Source organism: Triturus cristatus, chromosome 9 (genome assembly GCF_964204655.1).
Source record: "Triturus cristatus chromosome 9, aTriCri1.1, whole genome shotgun sequence".
Lineage (NCBI taxonomy): Eukaryota > Metazoa > Chordata > Amphibia > Caudata > Salamandridae > Triturus > Triturus cristatus.
In genome coordinates this window covers 676,538,174-676,564,837 of record NC_140592.1, presented here as the reverse complement: position 1 = coordinate 676,564,837, position 26,664 = coordinate 676,538,174, and the positions used below count along the sequence as shown (strand labels likewise).

At 44.3% G+C, this 26,664-nt stretch overlaps 1 protein-coding gene across 1 annotated transcript in view; it reads left to right on the top strand.

Annotated features, from left to right (window-relative positions):
- DPF2 (double PHD fingers 2) overlaps positions 1-26,664 on the top strand; it is a 434,995-nt gene that overhangs the window by 17,674 nt on the left and 390,657 nt on the right. Inside the window, exon 2 of the mRNA XM_085625747.1 lies at positions 24,839-24,914. The gene's annotated coding sequence lies outside the window, so the exon portion shown is untranslated. The remainder of the gene's footprint in view (positions 1-24,838; positions 24,915-26,664) is intronic.

Genomic DNA, 26,664 nt, shown 5'->3' with positions numbered 1-26,664 from the left:
AAGGGGGTCCCAATTGGTGGCACCTTTGCAATGGATGACTAAGTAGAAGAGTAGAAAATAATGGCCTGTCTAATTTTGACTTTATGGACTGGCTATCGCCGTTTACATTGGCAGTTTGCTCCATCTGAGGTCCCATAGGAGTAGGAGCCTAACTGCATGGCCCGTAAAGGGGATAATTAATACCATGTGTGCTCCACCCCTACTCCCTACAGTACTTTTGTGTGATAAAAAAACAAATAATGGAGATGCTGCAGCCAAAAAATAAAAATAAACAATCCCTGTCCTCTTTATGTAAAGTTCTCCAAACATATTCTTGTCCCATCTCTGTTTTTTGCTCAAAGATGTTTACTCACTGGCTAGGAGTGGTGATGTATGATAACCTTTTCGGCAACCTCAGCTTGTTGTCTCGTTATAAAATACTGTAAAAGGTTCTTGGCCGCTATTGGGGCACAGGCTCACATCTGAGATTAAAAAAAACCTTTCCCTGTGTATCCATACTCAGAACTTCATACTAGGAACACTGGCCACGGCTCACAACACGAAGCATACGCACTTATACCCATTATTACCATATTGATCGCAATACATGGCTTTTAATTGAATTGTTCACCGGACAAAGCCTTACGAAAGTCTCATGGCTCAAGTTGATGGTATGCAGCACTATGCAGGGTCATTCACTCTACTTTTACAGGGAGCCCAGGGTGTGCTCACACGGCTTACCTGCTGCGCTGGTGAGATATAAGGTGGCAGGCTGTACTGTAGAAAAGGGCAGATGGCGTGGGTACCAGCAGTTGTGTACTGCTTGCAAGACCTGCAAACCAGCTGCTCCGCCCTGACATGCCTGCTGCAGCTCCCCACTGGCACCCGTCACACTCGCGCAATGAACAGTGCGGTGCCAGTGAGGAAAAGGCAGGGGGCACAGAAACAGTCACGAGATCCACTAAGGAAGGAGAGGAACGTCATCCTCTTCGGCTGCCCCAGCTAAGCTCAAGACAATCTGAGCAGCTGGTTTGGGTAAGGGTGGCAACGGAGCCTGAAAAAAGTCTGCCCGGCCTAAATCGCCCACCAAACAACACTAAAGGGCCGTTACTTCCCTACCTACACCTACAGTACTTTGTGTGATTAAAAAAAAATAATAATGGACATGCTTAAAAAATAAACAATCTCTGTTCTCTTTATGTTAAGTTAATTTTCTTGGCCCATCTACAGCTGTTCGAAGTTGTTGACTGGCTACCCTCCCGCTATATGAGTGGTAATGAATGAAACCTTTTCGCAATCCTAAGCTTGTTGTTTCCGAAAAAATACCGCAAAGGGATCTTGGCCGCTATTGGGGCACAGGCTCATCTGAGATTTAACCTTTCCTTCCCTGTATTATCCATTCTAGGAACATGGCTTACTTACACCAATAAGCAGACGCACTTTTACCCATTATGATTACCATATTGATCGCACTACATTACAAGGCATTTGACTATTGTTGGCCGGACACAGTTATGAAAGTCTCGTGGCTCATGATGATGGTATGCAGCACTATGCATGGTCATTCAATTTTTACTTTTACAGGGGATCTTGGCCACTATTGAGGCACAGGCTCATCTGAGATTTAACCTTTCCTTTCCTGTATTATCCATTCAGGAACATGGCTCACAACAATATGCAGACGCACTTTTACCCATTACGATTACCATATCGACAGCAGTACAAGGCATTTGACTAAACAGGCTCATCTGAGAATTAACCTTTCCTTTCCTGTATTATCTATTCTAGGAACACGGCTCACAACAATAAGCAGACACACTTTTACCCATTACGATTACCATATCGATTGCAATACATGGCTTTTAACTGAATTGTTGACCAGACAAAGCCTTACGAAAGTCGGTATGCAGCACTATGCAGGGTCATTCACTCTTTACTTTTACAGGGGGCCAGGGTGTGCTCACACGGCTTACCTGCTGCGCTGGTGAGATATGAGGTGGAAAGCTGTTCTGCAGAAAAGGGCAGATGGCGCGGGTCCCTGCTTGCAAGACCTGCAAACCAGCTGCTCCGCCCTGACACGCCTGCTGCAGCTCCCCAATGGCTCCTGTCGCACTCGCACAATGAACAGTGCGGTGCCAGTGAGAAAAGGGCAGGGGGCGCAGAAACAGTCACAAGATCCACAAAGAAAGGAGAGGAACGTCGTCATCCTCTTCAGCCCGCCCCAGCTAAGCTCTTCTAAGCCAATCAGAGCAGCTGCTTTGGGTGAGGGCGGCAACGGAGCATGAAAAAAGCCTAAATAGCCCAAATAACACTAAAGGGCTACTAAATTGAGCAGCAAGCGTCGCGAGCTACTGACAGGGTCTCGGCGAGCTACCGGTAGCTCGCGATCGACCGGTTGGAGACACCTGTTCTAAATGCTATTTTTTGTCTGACAGCTTCATATCTGCTAGGTCAGGGGTCTCCAACCTTTTGTGTAGTGAGAGCTACTTCTGGTCAGTGAAAATCGTCGTGAGCTACTAAATCCCAAGCAACTCGCGCATTTTTCCGAGAGACCTCCCCCGCCCAGTTTCATTGACGTTAAGCCTATTTCTTCAGAGCCCATACTGTGGTTTGAACACAATAACACTGAAAGAAAAGATTGTGCATGTGTGCTGTTGGCAAACCGCTAGTTTACGACCTTTCAATTAATAGCTTCAAAATCAGGGCCTATCAATAGCTGTCACTGAAATAATCATTGTAATGCAGCCCAAAAACCAACTAATGAAATGTACTGATCTGTCAGACAAGCCTTTGGTAGGGCCTGGTTCACCTGTAGGCCATTCCCGCCCCACTAGCCTCTCGAGTGCAGTCCTAATATGGCGTCACTCCCACCATATACATATGTTTTTAATAATAGTCAACTCTACCGGGGACAAACCTGACAGGCCAGGCTATGAGAAAACAAAAAGCCTTTATATTAGGGGTCTGCCGCTTAAAATTCCAGTGATAATGGTGGTGTCTCTGTTAATCAGTATTCTGGGGCGATAAAACAGTGCACTTTCCAAACTTTGTAATTAAAGTAATGTTGGCCTCAGTCATCTGGGGTTATCCCTTCCTTCTCAATAAGGTATTGAGAGAGAGATTGGCCACAACAGATACGATCTCCACTCCTGTTCTATTGTAAAATGTAGCAGTGTATCTGGTTTCAGTGCCCTACTGGAACTCATCCTCTTAATTGCCATGAGCTTTTCATCAACCTTAATTGGCCATTCCATCTTGTGTCGCTACTCAGGATTTAATAATGAAACTGCGATCCATTGCAAGTAATAGTGCACCTCTGCTAGCTAGTATATCAGTCCCCTATCGCTTATAAAATTATCAAAAGATAAAGACTCTTAGCTTCCCGACTTCATCACAAAGTACCATTTCATCTCTCATTCTTTCATCTGTGAATTCTCTCTTAGCCATGTGTGTTCTGAGCCTGTTGGGAAGTTGCTTTCATATTCCATGTGTTATGTAAAAGGTTTTTCCAATGCAAGCAAATAAATATTTGCTCCACAGTAAGCATTTTGGAAGATGGGGAGTTAAGCCTTAATTCTGTTATTCTTGTTTAAACGTTTAAGCATGCTTCGTTGCTTTTGTTCAGTTAACAACGCTACGAATTCTCTTCTTAAATTGGTATCCATGACTGATCCATGGTAACACCTCTGACAGGCCTCCTATTATCAGGCTCCCATGACAACCACTTCAAGGGGGTCCCAATTGGTGGCACCTTTGCAATGGATGACTAAGTAGAAGAGTAGAAAATAATGGCCTGTCTAATTGTGACTTTATGGACTGGCTATCGCCGTTTACATTGGCAGTTTGCTCCATCTGAGGTCCCATAGGAGTAGGAGCCTAACTGCATGGCCCGTAAAGGGGATAATTAATACCATGTGTGCTCCACCCCTACTCCCTACAGTACTTTTGTGTGATAAAAAAACAAATAATGGAGATGCTGCAGCCAAAAAATAAAAATAAACAATCCCTGTCCTCTTTATGTAAAGTTCTCCAAACATATTCTTGTCCCATCTCTGTTTTTTGCTCAAAGATGTTTACTCACTGGCTAGGAGTGGTGATGTATGATAACCTTTTCGGCAACCTCAGCTTGTTGTCTCGTTATAAAATACTGTAAAAGGTTCTTGGCCGCTATTGGGGCACAGGCTCACATCTGAGATTAAAAAAAACCTTTCCCTGTGTATCCATACTCGGAACTTCATACTAGGAACACTGGCCACGGCTCACAACACGAAGCATACGCACTTATACCCATTATTACCATATTGATCGCAATACATGGCTTTTAATTGAATTGTTCACCGGACAAAGCCTTACGAAAGTCTCATGGCTCAAGTTGATGGTATGCAGCACTATGCAGGGTCATTCACTCTACTTTTACAGGGAGCCCAGGGTGTGCTCACACGGCTTACCTGCTACGCTGGTGAGATATAAGGTGGCAGGCTGTACTGTAGAAAAGGGCAGATGGCGTGGGTACCAGCAGTTGTGTACTGCTTGCAAGACCTGCAAACCAGCTGCTCCGCCCTGACATGCCTGCTGCAGCTCCCCACTGGCACCCGTCACACTCGCGCAATGAACAGTGCGGTGCCAGTGAGGAAAAGGCAGGGGGCACAGAAACAGTCACGAGATCCACAAAGGAAGGAGAGGAACGTCATCCTCTTCGGCTGCCCCAGCTAAGCTCAAGCCAATCTGAGCAGCTGGTTTGGGTAAGGGTGGCAACGGAGCCTGAAAAAAGTCTGCCCGGCCTAAATCGCCCACCAAACAACACTAAAGGGCCGTTACTTCCCTACCTACACCTACAGTACTTTGTGTGATTAAAAAAAAATAATAATGGACATGCTTAAAAAATAAACAATCTCTGTTCTCTTTATGTTAAGTTAATTTTCTTGGCCCATCTACAGCTGTTCGAAGATGTTGACTGGCTACCCTCCCGCTATATGAGTGGTAATGAATGAAACCTTTTCGCAATCCTAAGCTTGTTGTTTCCGAAAAAATACCGCAAAGGGATCTTGGCCGCTATTGGGGCACAGGCTCATCTGAGATTTAACCTTTCCTTTCCTGTATTATCCATTCTAGGAACATGGCTTACTTACACCAATAAGCAGACGCACTTTTACCCATTATGATTACCATATTGATCGCACTACATTACAAGGCATTTGACTATTGTTGGCCGGACACAGTTATGAAAGTCTCGTGGCTCATGATGATGGTATGCAGCACTATGCATGGTCATTCAATTTTTACTTTTACAGGGGATCTTGGCCACTATTGAGGCACAGGCTCATCTGAGATTTAACCTTTCCTTTCCTGTATTATCCATTCAGGAACATGGCTCACAACAATATGCAGACGCACTTTTACCCATTACGATTACCATATCGACAGCAGTACAAGGCATTTGACTAAACAGGCTCATCTGAGAATTAACCTTTCCTTTCCTGTATTATCTATTCTAGGAACACGGCTCACAACAATAAGCAGACACACTTTTACCCATTACGATTACCATATCGATTGCAATACATGGCTTTTAACTGAATTGTTGACCAGACAAAGCCTTACGAAAGTCGGTATGCAGCACTATGCAGGGTCATTCACTCTTTACTTTTACAGGGGGCCAGGGTGTGCTCACACGGCTTACCTGCTGCGCTGGTGAGATATGAGGTGGAAAGCTGTTCTGCAGAAAAGGGCAGATGGCGCGGGTCCCTGCTTGCAAGACCTGCAAACCAGCTGCTCCGCCCTGACACGCCTGCTGCAGCTCCCCAATGGCTCCTGTCGCACTCGCACAATGAACAGTGCGGTGCCAGTGAGAAAAGGGCAGGGGGCGCAGAAACAGTCACAAGATCCACAAAGAAAGGAGAGGAACGTCGTCATCCTCTTCAGCCCGCCCCAGCTAAGCTCTTCTAAGCCAATCAGAGCAGCTGCTTTGGGTGAGGGCGGCAACGGAGCATGAAAAAAGCCTAAATAGCCCAAATAACACTAAAGGGCTACTAAATTGAGCAGCAAGCGTCGCGAGCTACTGACAGGGTCTCGGCGAGCTACCGGTAGCTCGCGATCGACCGGTTGGAGACACCTGTTCTAAATGCTATTTTTTGTCTGACAGCTTCATATCTGCTAGGTCAGGGGTCTCCAACCTTTTGTGTAGTGAGAGCTACTTCTGGTCAGTGAAAATCGTCGTGAGCTACTAAATCCCAAGCAACTCGCGCATTTTTCCGAGAGACCTCCCCCGCCCAGTTTCATTGACGTTAAGCCTATTTCTTCAGAGCCCATACTGTGGTTTGAACACAATAACACTGAAAGAAAAGATTGTGCATGTGTGCTGTTGGCAAACCGCTAGTTTACGACCTTTCAATTAATAGCTTCAAAATCAGGGCCTATCAATAGCTGTCACTGAAATAATCATTGTAATGCAGCCCAAAAACCAACTAATGAAATGTACTGATCTGTCAGACAAGCCTTTGGTAGGGCCTGGTTCACCTGTAGGCCATTCCCGCCCCACTAGCCTCTCGAGTGCAGTCCTAATATGGCGTCACTCCCACCATATACATATGTTTTTAATAATAGTCAACTCTACCGGGGACAAACCTGACAGGCCAGGCTATGAGAAAACAAAAAGCCTTTATATTAGGGGTCTGCCGCTTAAAATTCCAGTGATAATGGTGGTGTCTCTGTTAATCAGTATTCTGGGGCGATAAAACAGTGCACTTTCCAAACTTTGTAATTAAAGTAATGTTGGCCTCAGTCATCTGGGGTTATCCCTTCCTTCTCAATAAGGTATTGAGAGAGAGATTGGCCACAACAGATACGATCTCCACTCCTGTTCTATTGTAAAATGTAGCAGTGTATCTGGTTTCAGTGCCCTACTGGAACTCATCCTCTTAATTGCCATGAGCTTTTCATCAACCTTAATTGGCCATTCCATCTTGTGTCGCTACTCAGGATTTAATAATGAAACTGCGATCCATTGCAAGTAATAGTGCACCTCTGCTAGCTAGTATATCAGTCCCCTATCGCTTATAAAATTATCAAAAGATAAAGACTCTTAGCTTCCCGACTTCATCACAAAGTACCATTTCATCTCTCATTCTTTCATCTGTGAATTCTCTCTTAGCCATGTGTGTTCTGAGCCTGTTGGGAAGTTGCTTTCATATTCCATGTGTTATGTAAAAGGTTTTTCCAATGCAAGCAAATAAATATTTGCTCCACAGTAAGCATTTTGGAAGATGGGGAGTTAAGCCTTAATTCTGTTATTCTGGTTTAAACGTTTAAGCATGCTTCGTTGCTTTTGTTCAGTTAACAACGCTACGAATTCTCTTCTTAAATTGGTATCCATGACTGATCCATGGTAACACCTCCGACAGGCCTCCTATTATCAGGCTCCCATGACAACCACTTCAAGGGGGTCCCAATTGGTGGCACCTTTGCAATGGATGACTAAGTAGAAGAGTAGAAAATAATGGCCTGTCTAATTGTGACTTTATGGACTGGCTATCGCCGTTTACATTGGCAGTTTGCTCCATCTGAGGTCCCATAGGAGTAGGAGCCTAACTGCATGGCCCGTAAAGGGGATAATTAATACCATGTGTGCTCCACCCCTACTCCCTACAGTACTTTTGTGTGATAAAAAAACAAATAATGGAGATGCTGCAGCCAAAAAATAAAAATAAACAATCCCTGTCCTCTTTATGTAAAGTTCTCCAAACATATTCTTGTCCCATCTCTGTTTTTTGCTCAAAGATGTTTACTCACTGGCTAGGAGTGGTGATGTATGATAACCTTTTCGGCAACCTCAGCTTGTTGTCTCGTTATAAAATACTGTAAAAGGTTCTTGGCCGCTATTGGGGCACAGGCTCACATCTGAGATTAAAAAAAACCTTTCCCTGTGTATCCATACTCGGAACTTCATACTAGGAACACTGGCCACGGCTCACAACACGAAGCATACGCACTTATACCCATTATTACCATATTGATCGCAATACATGGCTTTTAATTGAATTGTTCACCGGACAAAGCCTTACGAAAGTCTCATGGCTCAAGTTGATGGTATGCAGCACTATGCAGGGTCATTCACTCTACTTTTACAGGGAGCCCAGGGTGTGCTCACACGGCTTACCTGCTACGCTGGTGAGATATAAGGTGGCAGGCTGTACTGTAGAAAAGGGCAGATGGCGTGGGTACCAGCAGTTGTGTACTGCTTGCAAGACCTGCAAACCAGCTGCTCCGCCCTGACATGCCTGCTGCAGCTCCCCACTGGCACCCGTCACACTCGCGCAATGAACAGTGCGGTGCCAGTGAGGAAAAGGCAGGGGGCACAGAAACAGTCACGAGATCCACAAAGGAAGGAGAGGAACGTCATCCTCTTCGGCTGCCCCAGCTAAGCTCAAGCCAATCTGAGCAGCTGGTTTGGGTAAGGGTGGCAACGGAGCCTGAAAAAAGTCTGCCCGGCCTAAATCGCCCACCAAACAACACTAAAGGGCCGTTACTTCCCTACCTACACCTACAGTACTTTGTGTGATTAAAAAAAAATAATAATGGACATGCTTAAAAAATAAACAATCTCTGTTCTCTTTATGTTAAGTTAATTTTCTTGGCCCATCTACAGCTGTTCGAAGATGTTGACTGGCTACCCTCCCGCTATATGAGTGGTAATGAATGAAACCTTTTCGCAATCCTAAGCTTGTTGTTTCCGAAAAAATACCGCAAAGGGATCTTGGCCGCTATTGGGGCACAGGCTCATCTGAGATTTAACCTTTCCTTTCCTGTATTATCCATTCTAGGAACATGGCTTACTTACACCAATAAGCAGACGCACTTTTACCCATTATGATTACCATATTGATCGCACTACATTACAAGGCATTTGACTATTGTTGGCCGGACACAGTTATGAAAGTCTCGTGGCTCATGATGATGGTATGCAGCACTATGCATGGTCATTCAATTTTTACTTTTACAGGGGATCTTGGCCACTATTGAGGCACAGGCTCATCTGAGATTTAACCTTTCCTTTCCTGTATTATCCATTCAGGAACATGGCTCACAACAATATGCAGACGCACTTTTACCCATTACGATTACCATATCGACAGCAGTACAAGGCATTTGACTAAACAGGCTCATCTGAGAATTAACCTTTCCTTTCCTGTATTATCTATTCTAGGAACACGGCTCACAACAATAAGCAGACACACTTTTACCCATTACGATTACCATATCGATTGCAATACATGGCTTTTAACTGAATTGTTGACCAGACAAAGCCTTACGAAAGTCGGTATGCAGCACTATGCAGGGTCATTCACTCTTTACTTTTACAGGGGGCCAGGGTGTGCTCACACGGCTTACCTGCTGCGCTGGTGAGATATGAGGTGGAAAGCTGTTCTGCAGAAAAGGGCAGATGGCGCGGGTCCCTGCTTGCAAGACCTGCAAACCAGCTGCTCCGCCCTGACACGCCTGCTGCAGCTCCCCAATGGCTCCTGTCGCACTCGCACAATGAACAGTGCGGTGCCAGTGAGAAAAGGGCAGGGGGCGCAGAAACAGTCACAAGATCCACAAAGAAAGGAGAGGAACGTCGTCATCCTCTTCAGCCCGCCCCAGCTAAGCTCTTCTAAGCCAATCAATCAATCAATCAATCAGTGACACTTGTAGAGCGCGCTACATACCCGTAGGGTCTCAAGGCGCTGGGGGGGGGGGGGAGGGGGGGTGCCGCTACTGCTCGAACAGCCAGGTCTTCAGCTTCTTCCTGAAGGAGAGGTGGTCTTGGGTCAGGCGCAGGTCGGTCGGGAGGGAGTTCCAGGTCTTGGCGGCCAGGTAGGAGAAGGACCTTCCTCCTGTAGTCGCTCTTCGGATGCGGGGGACGGCGTCGAGGGCGTGGTTGGCTGATCGGAGGTGGCGTTTGGGAGCGTGGAAGTTGACTCGGCTGTTGAGGTAGCTCGGGCCTTGGTCGTGTAGGGCTTTGTGTGCGTGGGTGAGGAGGCGGAAGGTGATTCTTTTGTTGACGGGGAGCCAGTGAAGGTCTCTCAGATGTCCGGAGATGTGGCTGGTTCGTGGGATGTCGAGGATGAGTCTGGCTGAGGCGTTCTGGATCCGCTGGAGTCTCTTCTGGAGCTTGGCGGTGGTACCGGCGTAGAGGGCGTTGCCGTAGTCCAGTCGGCTGGTGACGAGGGCCTGGGTGACGGTCTTCCTGGTCTCGGTGGGGATCCACCAGAAGATCTTCCGTAGCATGCGTAGGATGTTGAAGCACGCCGAGGAGACGTTGTTGACTTGCCTGGTCATGGAGAGGGAGGAGTCCAGGAGGAAGCCCAGGTTGCGTGCATGGTCTGTCGGTTTGGGTGCGGTGCCCAGGGCGGGAGGCCACCAGGAGTCGTCCCAGGCGGAGGGTGAGGAGCCCAGGATGAGGACCTCCGTCTTGTCCGAGTTCAGTTTCAGGCGGCTGGTCGTCATCCACTCGGCTACCTCTTTCATCCCTTCGTGCAGGTTGGATCTGGCGGCGGCGGGGTCGTTGGTCAGGGAGAGGATCAGTTGGGTGTCGTCGGCGTAGGAGATTATGCTGAGGTTGTGTTTGCGTACGATGGCCGCGAGGGGGCTCATGTAGACGTTGAAGAGGGTGGGGCTCAGAGATGATCCTTGAGGGACGCCGCAGGTGACTTCGGAGGCCTCTGACTTGTACGGTGGTAGGCGGACTCTCTGTGTTCTTCCGTCGAGGAAGGAGATGATCCAGTCCAGCGCCTTGTCCTGGATTCCGATGTTGCTGAGGCGCCGTACTAGGGTGCGGTGGCAGACCGTGTCGAATGCCGAAGAGAGGTCTAGGAGGATGAGGGCCGCTGTTTCTCCATTGTCCATCAGGGCTCGGATGTCATCGGTGGCGGCGATGAGGGCGGTCTCGGTGCTGTGATTGGCTCGGAAGCCGGACTGTGAGGGGTCGAGGGATCCGTTTGTCTCGAGGAAGGCGGCCATCTGCTTGTTGACGGTCTTCTCGATGACTTTGGCTGGAAACGGGAGGAGCGAGATGGGGCGGTAATTCTTGAGGTCGGTGGGGTCCGCTGTAGGTTTCTTTAGTAGGGCGCTGAGTTCGGCGTGCTTCCAGCTCTCAGGGAAGATGGTGGTGTCGAAGAGCAGCTGCTTTGGGTGAGGGCGGCAACGGAGCATGAAAAAAGCCTAAATAGCCCAAATAACACTAAAGGGCTACTAAATTGAGCAGCAAGCGTCGCGAGCTACTGACAGGGTCTCGGCGAGCTACCGGTAGCTCGCGATCGACCGGTTGGAGACACCTGTGCTAGGTGGTGTGAGGCCTAGTACTTCTTCTCTGATAATGTTTTTAACAGTGCGCTAAATCACAAACCCCCACTCCAACATCCAGCGGAAAAATTCAGCTAAAAGGGGCTCCGTCTACCATGAATAGGTGCCCTCTTTAAACCCCCTTCAGCTTCTGCTCTCAAATTAATTGAGCTGATCAGATTGAGCATATCAATTTGCCTGCTGTCTCTCTCAGCAGTGAACAGAGCTCTTAAATAAATTGGACTGTTGCCACGGCGACCTCAGATGAGTAGGGGACACACCAACAATCTTTTTATATGAAAACTCAAAATGGGGGTAAATCTTGCAGGGTCTGGTTCTCAGTTCTGACTGTGTCATATCCAATCATAAAGGCACTCAGGAGCCTCACCAGCGTTTTAAATAATAAATTAGACTAATTTCCAAAGCCGGGTTTTCAATCTGGAGGATTGTGGCATCACAATTTTTACTGTAAATATGTACTATTTGTATTGTGTGCAATTACCTGAACACCCGTTCTCACAAAAAAGCACTTATTGCACATGTTTTTATTTTCAAAAACACCCACAAACACACATCTGGAGCTTAGCTCCTACGTGTTTAATTTTTTTCATCACCAAAAGGGCAAAGTTGTCCACACAGTTTAACGCTACACATTTCAACTATACGCATTTCCAATACGTACCACATAATTCGAAAACCAAACCACATAATTCAACTCAACAAAAACAATTACACAACACACCACATACATCCAATCCACACCACACAATTACACATCATGCCACAAAATTAAACAGCACATCACATAATTAAACTTTAGTACATACCACTCCACAACACAAAATACCATTCCACAGAATTACACTCCATAACACACAATTCCGCTCCACTTAATTCCAGTACACGCAATACAACATACTTACTATTCACATCATTCCACAGCACACCATGCCGCATAACTCCACTACACAAATCTATTCTAAACCACACAATACCACGTCACACAATTCTACAACTACCTAATCCAACCCACATAATTCCTCTACACACCACATACATACACTCCATAACACATATGTAAAAGCCTTTGCCATTTACAATGCCAAAAGCTCTAACTCAAACAAATGGGAGACCGATTGCATTTCCAATGGTTGTTTTTACAGCCAACAAACACTATATTTCCAAGTGATCAGAATGCTCTGACGGAAGTAAAGGTATATTACTTTTGTAAATTGCCCATCAGGGTAAAAAATGACAGATGAAAATGTTGACACCGATTTCTATTTCTTCTTCTTTATTTCCATTATTTTATTTCAACTAGTTTTTGGGGGGGAAACCATGATTGAGCGTCACAATGACCGTTTGCTGAATTCAAAACTTGGTATACATTTCAGACATGTATAGCTTTGTGGGTTCACTGATTGATGGGTTTCACACCTGTTTCCTCCATAAACTAAAATCGAACACCCAAGTCACAAAAAATAGGAAAAATCGACTACATCTTAGAAAAATAAAACCATCTGGGGAATAATGTTTTTTACCAAGCTGACTGTTCCTGAAAGCAGGGAAGAGGGTGATCTTACCACAGATTATGACCATTTTGGAAAAAAAATAAACTTGCTTGCAAGGCACGTTTTTAATTTTTCACACAAATGCCTCAGAAACATGCTATATTTTGGCTGTTTACTTTACTCACTTCCTTCCAGAGGACTTGATGACTCCTGCGTACCTTTACAATTGAAATGTTTGCAGCAATTGTGAACAAGATCTTTCAAGTCTATTATAGACATAGAGGTGAGGATTAAGCAGGCTTTTATTGTACATTTCAGCAGTCATTTGAGAAAAAACATACCTTAAACTGCAGTAGATTTAACAAAGACTACAATACCCATAATTCATAATCGAAAAACGACAACACCCATAAGCCCCCCTATAGTCTGTTAGCCAATCAGAGTGTAGAGGGTCATCCAAATACCTGTGACATTAAAAGAGCCATCTCTTCTTGCTGTTAAGAACATACATAATGTCTTGAATGGTATATTTGCATTTTATTCTTGTTTCTAATCTGAATTTACAAACTCATCTTGAGCAGGGACAAATAACAATGAAGAAAAAACATGTTGAATCAACAGAATATTCTTTAAATAACAACAATTCAAAATAGCAGAGTGGGATAATCCTTGCTGCCATGTCCTTAATAAAATTTGTAATTCTTGTTCATGATTGCAATCAAATTTTAGATTCTGAGATAGGACCAGGGGGCTCTGATAATGCAATTTTAAACCAGTTCTACAGTCATAGAAAAAGGATTATTTATTATTTTAAAACACAACTACTTAAATACTGAAGATTTGAATGCCATTGCGCTTCTTACCAAATGTGCTCCAGAAATAGAAGTGTCTATGCCTGTTTCTAATACAACTCACCTGATTCATCTAGCAAGAGTGGGATATGAGACTGGCCCATAAGGGCAAAACAATTGGAATCAACAGTTAGCCAGAAGGAGAGGATCTGAGTTCTGAAATAACGCATTTGTATGTGTTGTAAGCCATTGACAAAAGAAGGTTTTGGATTCCCAGGAAAGCTGAGTAGGACTACGGTCTGGAACTGATTTTCATCCTTTAGGAAATCATAAAAGTGAGTGCATCTGGAGCAAAATACCTACCTGTGGGGACTGCACTCCTACTTTTAAGGTTACCAAGAGGGTGAGACAGGGGTGCATGTTGGCCCCTTTTCTATTTCTTTTTTACATTAATTCCATGGAGGGTTTTTTACAATCAAACATTAAAGATTTACCTAAAATAGGAGACAGGTTTGTGCCAGTGTTATTGTACGTGGACCATGCGATGCTGTTGTCTTGTACTGCAAATGGGTTGCGACTATTATGTTTATGTTTATGGATTTGTAGAGCACGTAGCTGCCCTTAGGCTTCCCAGCGCTAGGAGAAAACATGACAACGGTGGGCTAGGTCAGGCTGCCTGAAGACGGGAGTTTTAGGGAAAGAGCAATGTGTTTTGAGTCTTTTCCTGAAAGATAGTTCATTGGTTAACATGCGCATATCCCTGGGTAGTGAGTTCCACATTTTGGGAACCAGGTGCTTGAAAGATCTTCCTCCCCATCTTGCTCTTTTTATTCTGCCCTGTTGCATGAGAAGATCCGCTGAGGACCTTAGGGCCCTACTTGGGGTATAGTGAGCGACTAGTTTTTTTATTAAGGCAGGTCCTCTATCATTCATGGCTCTGTGGGCGATACAGACTGCTTTAAAGTTGATCCTAGCCTGGACTGGAAGCCAGTGAAGTGTCTTCAGGACTGCCCTAGCTGACTGCTGTCTCGGGATTTGGAGCAAGGTCCTTGCTGAGGCATTCTGTACTACCCGCAGCCGGTAAGGACGTATTTGGGTGCGCCCAGATACAAAGAGTTCCCGTAATCCAGCTGTGACATAATTAATGCTTGGACCACAGTTCTGCGGGATTGTTCAGGTAAGATAGGGAGAATTTTTCGAAGTAAACTGAAACATTTGCCTGATAGTTTCGTTGCTTGGGTCTCTGTACTTACATTTTCGTCTAGCCAGATTTCCAGGTTTTTGATGACAGTCTTGGGAGTTGGGGGTTTTCCCATCTGAGTGGGCCAGTTGATAAGATTCCTGGGGACTGTTTTGTTTCCCAGGAACATAAGTTCTGTTTTATCCCCATTCAGTTTCAGGGAGCACTTACACATCCAATCAGCTATTCGTGTCATGCATGGCCCCAGGTTGTTGTGCAAGGAGTGGGAGTCGTTCGTCACTGATAATACAAGTTGTGTATCATCAGTGTACGATACTATGGATAGACCAAATTCCTGTACTATCCCTGCCAATGGTTGCATGTAAACATTAAAAAATGTGGGGCTTACGGCAGAGCCCTGTGGGACTCGGCACGATAGTTGGAGGGTATCAGATAGATAATCCCCTTCCAACAGTTGGAAGGACCTGTCATTCAAAAAGGAAGTCAGCCACTTCATCCCTGTGCGTGTGATACCTGCTTCCTTTAACCCAGGGGTCTCCAACCTTTTGTGTAGTGAGAGCTACTTCTGGTCAGTGAAAATCGTCGTGAGCTACTAAATCCCAAGCAACTCGCGCATTTTTCCGAGAGACCTCCCCCGCCCAGTTTCATTGACGTTAAGCCTATTTCTTCAGAGCCCATACTGTGGTTTGAACACAATAACACTGAAAGAAAAGATTGTGCATGTGTGCTGTTGGCAAACCGCTAGTTTACGACCTTTCAATTAATAGCTTCAAAATCAGGGCCTATCAATAGCTGTCACTGAAATAATCATTGTAATGCAGCCCAAAAACCAACTAATGAAATGTACTGATCTGTCAGACAAGCCTTTGGTAGGGCCTGGTTCACCTGTAGGCCATTCCCGCCCCACTAGCCTCTCGAGTGCAGTCCTAATATGGCGTCACTCCCACCATATACATATGTTTTTAATAATAGTCAACTCTACCGGGGACAAACCTGACAGGCCAGGCTATGAGAAAACAAAAAGCCTTCATATTAGGGGTCTGCCGCTTAAAATTCCAGTGATAATGGTGGTGTCTCTGTTAATCAGTATTCTGGGGCGATAAAACAGTGCACTTTCCAAACTTTGTAATTAAAGTAATGTTGGCCTCAGTCATCTGGGGTTATCCCTTCCTTCTCAATAAGGTATTGAGAGAGAGATTGGCCACAACAGATACGATCTCCACTCCTGTTCTATTGTAAAATGTAGCAGTGTATCTGGTTTCAGTGCCCTACTGGAACTCATCCTCTTAATTGCCATGAGCTTTTCATCAACCTTAATTGGCCATTCCATCTTGTGTCGCTACTCAGGATTTAATAATGAAACTGCGATCCATTGCAAGTAATAGTGCACCTCTGCTAGCTAGTATATCAGTCCCCTATCGCTTATAAAATTATCGAAAGATAAAGACTCTTAGCTTCCCGACTTCATCACAAAGTACCATTTCATCTCTCATTCTTTCATCTGTGAATTCTCTCTTAGCCATGTGTGTTCTGAGCCTGTTGGGAAGTTGCTTTCATATTCCATGTGTTATGTAAAAGGTTTTTCCAATGCAAGCAAATAAATATTTGCTCCACAGTAAGCATTTTGGAAGATGGGGAGTTAAGCCTTAATTCTGTTATTCTGGTTTAAACGTTTAAGCATGCTTCGTTGCTTTTGTTCAGTTAACAACGCTACGAATTCTCTTCTTAAATTGGTATCCATGACTGATCCATGGTAACACCTCCGACAGGCCTCCTATTATCAGGCTCCCATGACAACCACTTCAAGGGGGTCCCAATTGGTGGCACCTTTGCAATGGATGACTAAGTAGAAGAGTAGAAAATAATGGCCTGTCTAATTTTGACTTTATGGACTGGCTATCGCCGTTTACATTGGCAGTTTGCTCCATCTGAGGTCCCATAGGAGTAGGAGCCTAACTGCATGGCCCGTAAAGGGGATAATTAATACCATGTGTGCTCCACCCCTACTCCCTACAGTACTTTTGTGTGATAAAAAAACAAATAATGGAGATGCTGCAGCCAAAAAATAAAAATAAACAATCCCTGTCCTCTTTATGTAAAGTTCTCCAAACATATTCTTGTCCCATCTCTGTTTTTTGCTCAAAGATGTTTACTCACTGGCTAGGAGTGGTGATGTATGATAACCTTTTCGGCAACCTCAGCTTGTTGTCTCGTTATAAAATACTGTAAAAGGTTCTTGGCCGCTATTGGGGCACAGGCTCACATCTGAGATTAAAAAAAACCTTTCCCTGTGTATCCATACTCGGAACTTCATACTAGGAACACTGGCCACGGCTCACAACACGAAGCATACGCACTTATACCCATTATTACCATATTGATCGCAATACATGGCTTTTAATTGAATTGTTCACCGGACAAAGCCTTACGAAAGTCTCATGGCTCAAGTTGATGGTATGCAGCACTATGCAGGGTCATTCACTCTACTTTTACAGGGAGCCCAGGGTGTGCTCACACGGCTTACCTGCTGCGCTGGTGAGATATAAGGTGGCAGGCTGTACTGTAGAAAAGGGCAGATGGCGTGGGTACCAGCAGTTGTGTACTGCTTGCAAGACCTGCAAACCAGCTGCTCCGCCCTGACATGCCTGCTGCAGCTCCCCACTGGCACCCGTCACACTCGCGCAATGAACAGTGCGGTGCCAGTGAGGAAAAGGCAGGGGGCACAGAAACAGTCACGAGATCCACAAAGGAAGGAGAGGAACGTCATCCTCTTCGGCTGCCCCAGCTAAGCTCAAGCCAATCTGAGCAGCTGGTTTGGGTAAGGGTGGCAACGGAGCCTGAAAAAAGTCTGCCCGGCCTAAATCGCCCACCAAACAACACTAAAGGGCCGTTACTTCCCTACCTACACCTACAGTACTTTGTGTGATTAAAAAAAAATAATAATGGACATGCTTAAAAAATAAACAATCTCTGTTCTCTTTATGTTAAGTTAATTTTCTTGGCCCATCTACAGCTGTTCGAAGATGTTGACTGGCTACCCTCCCGCTATATGAGTGGTAATGAATGAAACCTTTTCGCAATCCTAAGCTTGTTGTTTCCGAAAAAATACCGCAAAGGGATCTTGGCCGCTATTGGGGCACAGGCTCATCTGAGATTTAACCTTTCCTTTCCTGTATTATCCATTCTAGGAACATGGCTTACTTACACCAATAAGCAGACGCACTTTTACCCATTATGATTACCATATTGATCGCACTACATTACAAGGCATTTGACTATTGTTGGCCGGACACAGTTATGAAAGTCTCGTGGCTCATGATGATGGTATGCAGCACTATGCATGGTCATTCAATTTTTACTTTTACAGGGGATCTTGGCCACTATTGAGGCACAGGCTCATCTGAGATTTAACCTTTCCTTTCCTGTATTATCCATTCAGGAACATGGCTCACAACAATATGCAGACGCACTTTTACCCATTACGATTACCATATCGACAGCAGTACAAGGCATTTGACTAAACAGGCTCATCTGAGAATTAACCTTTCCTTTCCTGTATTATCTATTCTAGGAACACGGCTCACAACAATAAGCAGACACACTTTTACCCATTACGATTACCATATCGATTGCAATACATGGCTTTTAACTGAATTGTTGACCAGACAAAGCCTTACGAAAGTCGGTATGCAGCACTATGCAGGGTCATTCACTCTTTACTTTTACAGGGGGCCAGGGTGTGCTCACACGGCTTACCTGCTGCGCTGGTGAGATATGAGGTGGAAAGCTGTTCTGCAGAAAAGGGCAGATGGCGCGGGTCCCTGCTTGCAAGACCTGCAAACCAGCTGCTCCGCCCTGACACGCCTGCTGCAGCTCCCCAATGGCTCCTGTCGCACTCGCACAATGAACAGTGCGGTGCCAGTGAGAAAAGGGCAGGGGGCGCAGAAACAGTCACAAGATCCACAAAGAAAGGAGAGGAACGTCGTCATCCTCTTCAGCCCGCCCCAGTAAGCTCTTCTAAGCCAATCAGAGCAGCTGCTTTGGGTGAGGGCGGCAACGGAGCATGAAAAAAGCCTAAATAGCCCAAATAACACTAAAGGGCTACTAAATTGAGCAGCAAGCGTCGCGAGCTACTGACAGGGTCTCGGCGAGCTACCGGTAGCTCGCGATCGACCGGTTGGAGACACCTGCTTTAACCTATTGATCAATGTGCAATGGTCCACCGTGTAAAATGCGGCGCTCAGATCTAGGAGCAGGATAGCCGCTGTGCACCCCTGGTCTAGAACTCTCTTTAATTCCTCAGTTACCACCAACAGAGTTGACTCCGTCCTATGTTGGGGACGGAATCCCATTTGTGTATTGTGTATCCTTTGATTTTCTTCTAGATATTGGGACAGGGTCTGATTCACGGTTTTCTCGACAATTTTGCCTAGCAGAGGTAAGAGTGAAATGGGTGGGTAGTTTCCAGGTTCAGCTGGATCCAGCTGTGGTTTCTTTAACAATGGCCGTATGATCGCGTGTTTCCATGATTTTGGGAACAGGCCTTGGTACAGAGAGAGCGACACCAAGGCTGCAGTGGTTGATTTTGTTCTTGTGCCAGCCTGTAGCAAAATGTCTGGTATAATTGGATCTTGAGGAGAGACAGATTTAATCCTTTGCAGGGTTGAAGTCAGGTCCTCTGCCTGTAACTTCGCAAAATGATCTAGTCCCCCTTCTGTTTTAATTCTCAGATTTTCGTAAGTGTGGGTGTAGGAATCAACTTTCCTGATGTTTCTGCTTTGTTGCAGGTTCTCATACAGTATTTCCACCTTGTTTTAAAAAAAAATCACCATCTGATTACACCTTTCTTTGAAAGAGGATTGGAGGTTCGTTTCTTGATTGGTGGATGTTAAAGAGCGCACTGCTTTGAATAGTTCTTTTGCGCAATTATGCGCCGCATTGATTTTTTCTTCAAATAATTTGGCCTGAGCCTGAATCATCTCTCTATGATATTGTCTGATAGCCGCCTTATGCTGGCTTTTGATGGCGGGATCGTAGTTTTTTCTCCACAGCCTTCCATTTTTTTACAAGATTTTTTTATCAGAATTAATTGCTCATTGAACCATGGGGCTTTATTCCTCACATGGAGCTTACTTTGTCTGGTTTTCTGAGGGTGTTGAGCTGCTACTTTGTTGAGCCAGTCGGCCCAGATCTTATTATTGAACGCTTTTGATGCCTTCATGACCAACTTAGGTTTTAGGGTTGATCGTGCCAAATCTTTTATCATTACTTGTGGCCCCAGGAATACTCGCTCATGCAGATTTATAACAGACGAGATTCCTATTGCAAAAGTTCTAAATTTTAATTACCTGGGAAACGTAATGGATGTAAATTTTAACTGGGGCATGTTATTGACTCAAAGGGTGCTCAAAATGGGTAATGTGGTTGATGCAATTTTTATGTTTTCTAGAAAGCTCAAATACAAAACAATAAGGGAGCTCATTACTGTATACAAAGCTAAGTGTCTCTCTTTGGACACCTACGGGGTGGGCGTGTAGAGGTATACAAATTCTACCAATCTATAAAGAGTAGAAAATACATTTCTTTCCAGATTATTAGTAGTTCCTATGTGCACTTCTAAATATATCACTCATGTTGAGGCAACTTTGCTATATGTTGAGGACACAGTTAAATTAGCCCCACTTCTGCTTTGGGTTAAAATCTGGTGCTCATCCCACACTAATTTTTCCTGTCTTGTTCTTTCTGATTGTATTACCTTAGATCATGCTCAAAATATCCTTTGGCTGGCCTATGGCAGAAAATCTTTTATAGAATTGGGTGCGCCACAACTTTTTTATTCGCCACATGAAACTGATAAAAATTCAAAAGCCTTGATTTGATCTCTTTGTTTTGGCAACAGTAATTTAAATCGCTCTGCAAAAATTCTCAGATACGGCAACGGTGAACCACCACTTGGAGATTGCCCTCCCAGTTGGATCCGGATCTTATCCAGCGCCTTGAAACCTTTACGGGTGATTATCCGTGCTCTACGAGAATGCTGATTGATTGATTGAATTGGATGGGATACCTAACCCTGAGCATCGTTTTTATTTACCACAATTTAGGTTAAACCTTGTCCATTTTGTGGTAGCTCATCCCTACCAGGGAAGTTGGTTTCCATCTCTATTGTGCTGCCCCTGTAAAGGTATTAGCCAGTAATTGTGTTTACATTTTATGTTTCTGTGCAGTTTTTATTCCGTCCCCAGAAAAATATTTGTATGCCCAATTGTACGTTTGTTTGATTGTCGTTCCACTGAACAGAGTCTTAAACATTTCCACTATCTGCCACCTGAATTTGTTTGCCATACTGTCATCAGTTATATTTGTGCTGCCATTAAGATCAGGAAAGATATGCAACATTGAGTTATGCCTGCCAGGAGTCTTTTAAATGTTTATTCTGTTCATTTTTACAGGATGTGTATGTATTTTGTGTTGTGCATTGTTTATGGCCTCGCGGCTGAATAAAGTTTTACTTGACTTTACCTACCTGTAAGATCCAATGCTCGCCTGTCAGACTCTTCTGAGGGAAGCCGTACAAAGGAGCATGACTAGCTTTGCAAAGTGTGTTTTTATTGATAAAGCAATATTGTCAGGCCAAGATTGAAGAAATTCAAGAACCACTAAAACATCCTGCAAGGACGAGTGTAAGGAGGGGAGAAAATCTGGCACTGCAAAAGTTTTGAAGCCAAACAATGCTCCCTAACTGAGTGATCTGCTACCAGATTGTGTCCGGCTGAAATGGCCTAGTGCTAGGAGTTGACTGTCCTGTAAGAGAGACCCTTGGCTCCAAGGGAAGCTACTAAATTCACCACAAAAGTGGCATCTGCTGCCACAGGATCCAGATCCTGTTCCACGCTTCAGTGTGACTATCTGTTCCAGGCTGATAGGTATCTTGTATGAGTCAAATGGGACCAGTCTTTATCATTGAAGTTGAGAGCATTTTCTGAAAGACCCAGCACCTGGCAGCATCTTTGGAAAGTCTCCGGGCTGCAAGCAGCAGATGGTGATGTAACACCAGAGGATGTGGTCACCCAGCTTTGTGGCACTTGGGGGGCCTACTGATTGCCGAAAAGGAACATTTGAAATTGGCAAGATAACTCCAGAATGGGAGGGAACACACTCTTGACTTCTACACAAGGGTGGGATCAGCACACAGTCCACCTTCTGTAGCCTAACTTGGAGAAACACCATCAGGATCATAGAAATAGGAGGAAAGGCATGGTTTCATTCCTTCCGTTCCTGTAAGAAGGCATTGGTCACCAATAACAATGGGTCTGGGCTCCAACAGTAAAACAATGGAAGTCAAATTGTCAAGCATGAGGCAAAAAGGTGCAGTCTACTTTGACCCCACTTCTCTGTGTTCTGGGTAAAAATGGTGAATGAAGTTTGCACTCACTGGAATCTCTGTGATGTAGATAACTCACATCTGACACCTTATTCTGCTTGCCTGGAACATATAAAGCTAATATTGAGATAGTGTACAACAGGCAGTTATGTTGTACGTCATTGGCAATCCCTGCCAAAATACAAGGTCTCTTCCCCCACTTCCCAGGCAGGTGGTGTACTGCATCGCTGAGATATTGTGAATCTCGAGTGGCATGCAGCAATGAAACTTCTGGAGGTTGAAGGATAGGTTCCAAATGAGCCAGCAAGGATTTTGAGGCAGTTGTTGTGTAAAGGTAACTCTTCTCGGGATAATTTGCCTTCTGTCACTATTTATCCATATCACGCTCTCCGACCTTGATGACCGGTATCTGATTCAACCACCATGTCAGGAATGAGACCAAAAATGCATCATCCGCTTCATGCTTCCATGTGATCGAGCCACCATTGCGCCATCTGATGACAAAGGAGCTTGATAGGCATAGGAGAAAAACTTCCTCAGGTGCAGGCTCTTCAGTTGTGGAAGGGCCCAGTATTGCACTTGGGCCTAGGAATATCACTTGAACGTTTGAAGCTAACAGACCCAGAAGCCTGGCTATATCGAGCGAAGAGTAACTCTATCCCTCACTAGGACCTTGCTAAACTCATTCTTGATGGTTTCAATATTTTAGATTGGCAGAGATAGGGAGGCGGAAATGGACTCTATTGCAAAACCTATGAAAGTCATTTGATTAGAAGAAATCAAGTCCGATCTGTCCTGGTTTATGACAAAGCCTAGTTTTTGTAAAAGAGAGATTGTCAATTATAGTTGTTGTAGCCAGAGGTCTGGATCCTTGGCCATGATTAGGATGAATGAATAAACGCACTACTCATGCTCTCAAAATTTCTACCACTACCATCATCACCTTGGTGAAATCCCAAGAAGCTGTATGTAGACTAAAGTGTAGAGCTAAGTACTCATAAGTCTTGCTAATCTACTGAAACTGAAGAAAGCAATGATGAGGCGGGAAAAAAATCAGGACTGCAAGACAGGTGTCCTTGAAATGGAGACAAACCATGAATTCTCCTTCTCGTTAGAGGTTTGTCAAGAGGTAAACTCCCTCCATCTTGAAATGCTTGTAGATAATCCAGGCTTTGAATTCCATGAGATTGATCACTAGGCAGTAGCTCTGCACCCTTCTTGTCTAGTATTAAAATGTTGCTCAGGAAGCAGCTGGGATGGGGAAAGCAAATCCTGTTAGCCTGATTTTGAATCAACAAGGAAATCTCCTGATTTACAAACGATTGTTTCTTAAGGGTGGTAAGAATCTGTCTGGATGGGTGAAATTAGTGAGGGGGTGAGTAAAATTCTAGCTGAAACCCTTGTACCATATGAAGGTGATGGGCTACCTGTCCCTGAAGAAAAGGCCTGGGACATTCTGCCAGAAGTCAGTTACAAACGTCTTTAGGAAAGGGTTTTCAGTTTCTCTTTTGGACTTAGGAATCTGTCTTTGGTGATAAAGTCCACCCGGAGGAACAGGGTAGACTATTTCCTCTGAGGCAAAAGTATTTCAATGCAGAGAAGAAGGAACCTGATCATTAGAATGTCCCTTGTAAAGTTAAACGAGCCACTGAAAGCTCCAGCCAGGCTCGAACCAGAGGCCTCGCTCCAGCTCAGCTCTAGGTCTTCTTGGACCCTCAAGCCCAAATCAAGCCAAGATTTCATGCCACCTCTAACTGCCACTTATGTTCTAACCTTGTGCACCAAGAACTGAAGAAAAAGCATTAACCTTTGATTCAAAATTGGAGAGGAAAAAGATACCCATCTACAGTCTTAACAGCACAATGTGAAATAAGAAAACCTACGATCAATCCCGGCTGTTCTGCTCATAAACTGTGTGATCCTGGGCAAACATTTTCTCTCAATGAGCCTCCGTTTTCTTCATTATGCTATATGACCGCTATTTCAAATATGTGAGATCATAATAATGTACACTGTACAAAACCCTTGTGCTTGATTTAACAGACTATAATGTTATTCCATCTATAATAAGAATCTAGGCCACATTTAGGTTGTACATAACGTCTGACTTGTCTCTTAGTTCACTAATGGCATTAACATCACTGGGCAGGAATGCCATACATGCCAACAGACCAAATGTAGATGGGAGAGTCACGATTGTTAAGGCAAATATGGCTTATATTTAGCTTTCTCCAACCTGAAATTGCCCTAATTTCAGTACAGTTAATGGGGAAAATAAATTCCCCCAATTATTGTTTTTTAAATCTCTCTCTTTCTGTTTTACCAATATTGGCATGTATGGAATGTCTCTAAGTACATGTTTAAAAGTCAGTTCTGTTTTAATAAATGCCTCTTAATTCAGTCATAAAATACGATGTACTAAAGTGAAACGCTTCCCTGTGTTAAATAACCACACTGTTTTACATTTTTAAGATACTTTCTCATATTTTTACATGGTGCTTGTGGCAAAATTTACATGCAAATATTTTCAAGGCTCAGTTTATGCTTGGACTCTTAGAGCCAAGCAAGACCCTTGGCTTGGCTTTCTCTGTTGTCAGCTTGCCCACCACAATTCCCTCGCCTGAGTCAAGGTCTTCTTTTCCTTTTCGCTTAGGTACTCTGGCCCAAGACCTCTGGTTGTCCTTCTCGGAGGCAACACTCTCCCCTTCAGCACCAAAGTCATCTTCACAGTAAGTGCACTATCAACTTAATCTTCTCATCTCCCAAAGGACCATTAGAGTGTCTAACTTTTCCAAAGCGTGTATCCTGGTTTGAGTTTTTTGCACTGAAACTAAAGAAGCTGAAATAAAGCATTTGTTTTTAAATATATTATTGAGAAAAGATGCTTAACATGGCCACCAAGCACCGATAAAGAAGCGGTCCTTTTGAAGTCAAAGATGTTTATATGACCCTCCAAACTGCGACAGGCTTAACAGACTATGTGCTATAGTTTTTTTTACTTATCTGTTATGGGTACTGTAGTCCTTGTTAGATCTACTGTATTTTATATTTTAAGGGTGTTATGTTTGTTTTTTTACACATGGCTGCTGAAATAAATAACAAGGAAGAGTGTAGTGATAAGGCCGGAAATAGGAAGAGTTTGAGATGCTTTATGTCTTGGCTACATGGTTTGTGGAGCTAGCAAACATAATGGCCCCACCAGACACAGCTCCCAACATGAATCCTGACAATACGTTCTCTTGTCCCTAGGCAACAAGCAACATTCTAGAAGGAAATACTACTCTAAGTTAAAGAGATAAACACACTAAACTACAGCATACTATACCTCTTCCCTTCTTCCCAACAAAAACAAAAAATAAATATAAAAAAAATACAAAGAGGATACAATTAAGATTTGGCAGACTAAATACTGACTCCGATTTACAATCTGTGTTTGGCAGGCTTAATGATGACCCTGTCTTGTTGGGGACACTCATCACTGCAACCTGAATCACTGTTTTCACACTCAGGAACCAACCCCTTTGTCCGAACTTTCACAACTTTGTTCAGATTCCACCAGTGACCCCCTTCAACCTTCACAGCATTTCCTACATTTTTCAAAACTTTGTCTGGATCACCAAATGTTCTCTCTCCCTTTTTGGCGTGGAAAAACGTTTTTGTCCTGATCATGTCCCCAACCTCTAGTAGAGCCATTTTGATTCTTTTCTTAGTATCACACCACTCCTTCTGTTTAACTTGAGTAAGAGACATATTGTCTATCACAGTAGACATCAACTTCAAAATATCTGACGCTGAGTTGATCTACTTAAACATCCATCCAGGTCTGAAACTGGTGTTGGCCTACCTACCTCTCTCAAGTTCAAATGGAGAGACCTTCGTAGATGAATAAGGCGTTGTCCTATAAAACCAGATCATACTAGATAAGGCTTTACACACATCATGGTTCCCTGCTCTGGCCCACTTGACACATTCCCCCAGCACACGGTTCATCCTCTCAACTCGTCCATTTGTTTGAGGATGATATTAAGAACTCCTCACATCCTTACCCCAGATTCAAGAAAAGATTGAAACTCAGGGCTCACAAATTGTTTCCCATTGTCTGAGACTAAAACCTCAGGAAACCCTTGTCTCTGCCAATCCCCTCTTAAAAATTCAATAACGCTCTTAGCATTTGCTTTTTTCACCATTTTAACTTCTGGCCATTTAGAAGCATAGTCCATGAGACCCAAAACATACTTGCACTACCCTTCAGAGGATATCGTAAGGTCCCATGATATCAACTCCATGCTTCACCCATGGACCTTGAAGACATTAAATCGGCAGTAGGGGAGGAGTAGGTAGACTTTTGTCAGCAGCACTACACACGCAATAATCCGCAACCATGTCATCAATTTCTGTGTCCATACCAGACCACCAATAGGTGTCCCGAATGCAACGTTTCATAAATGCGGACCCCAGATGCCCTTCATGAGCCCTCTT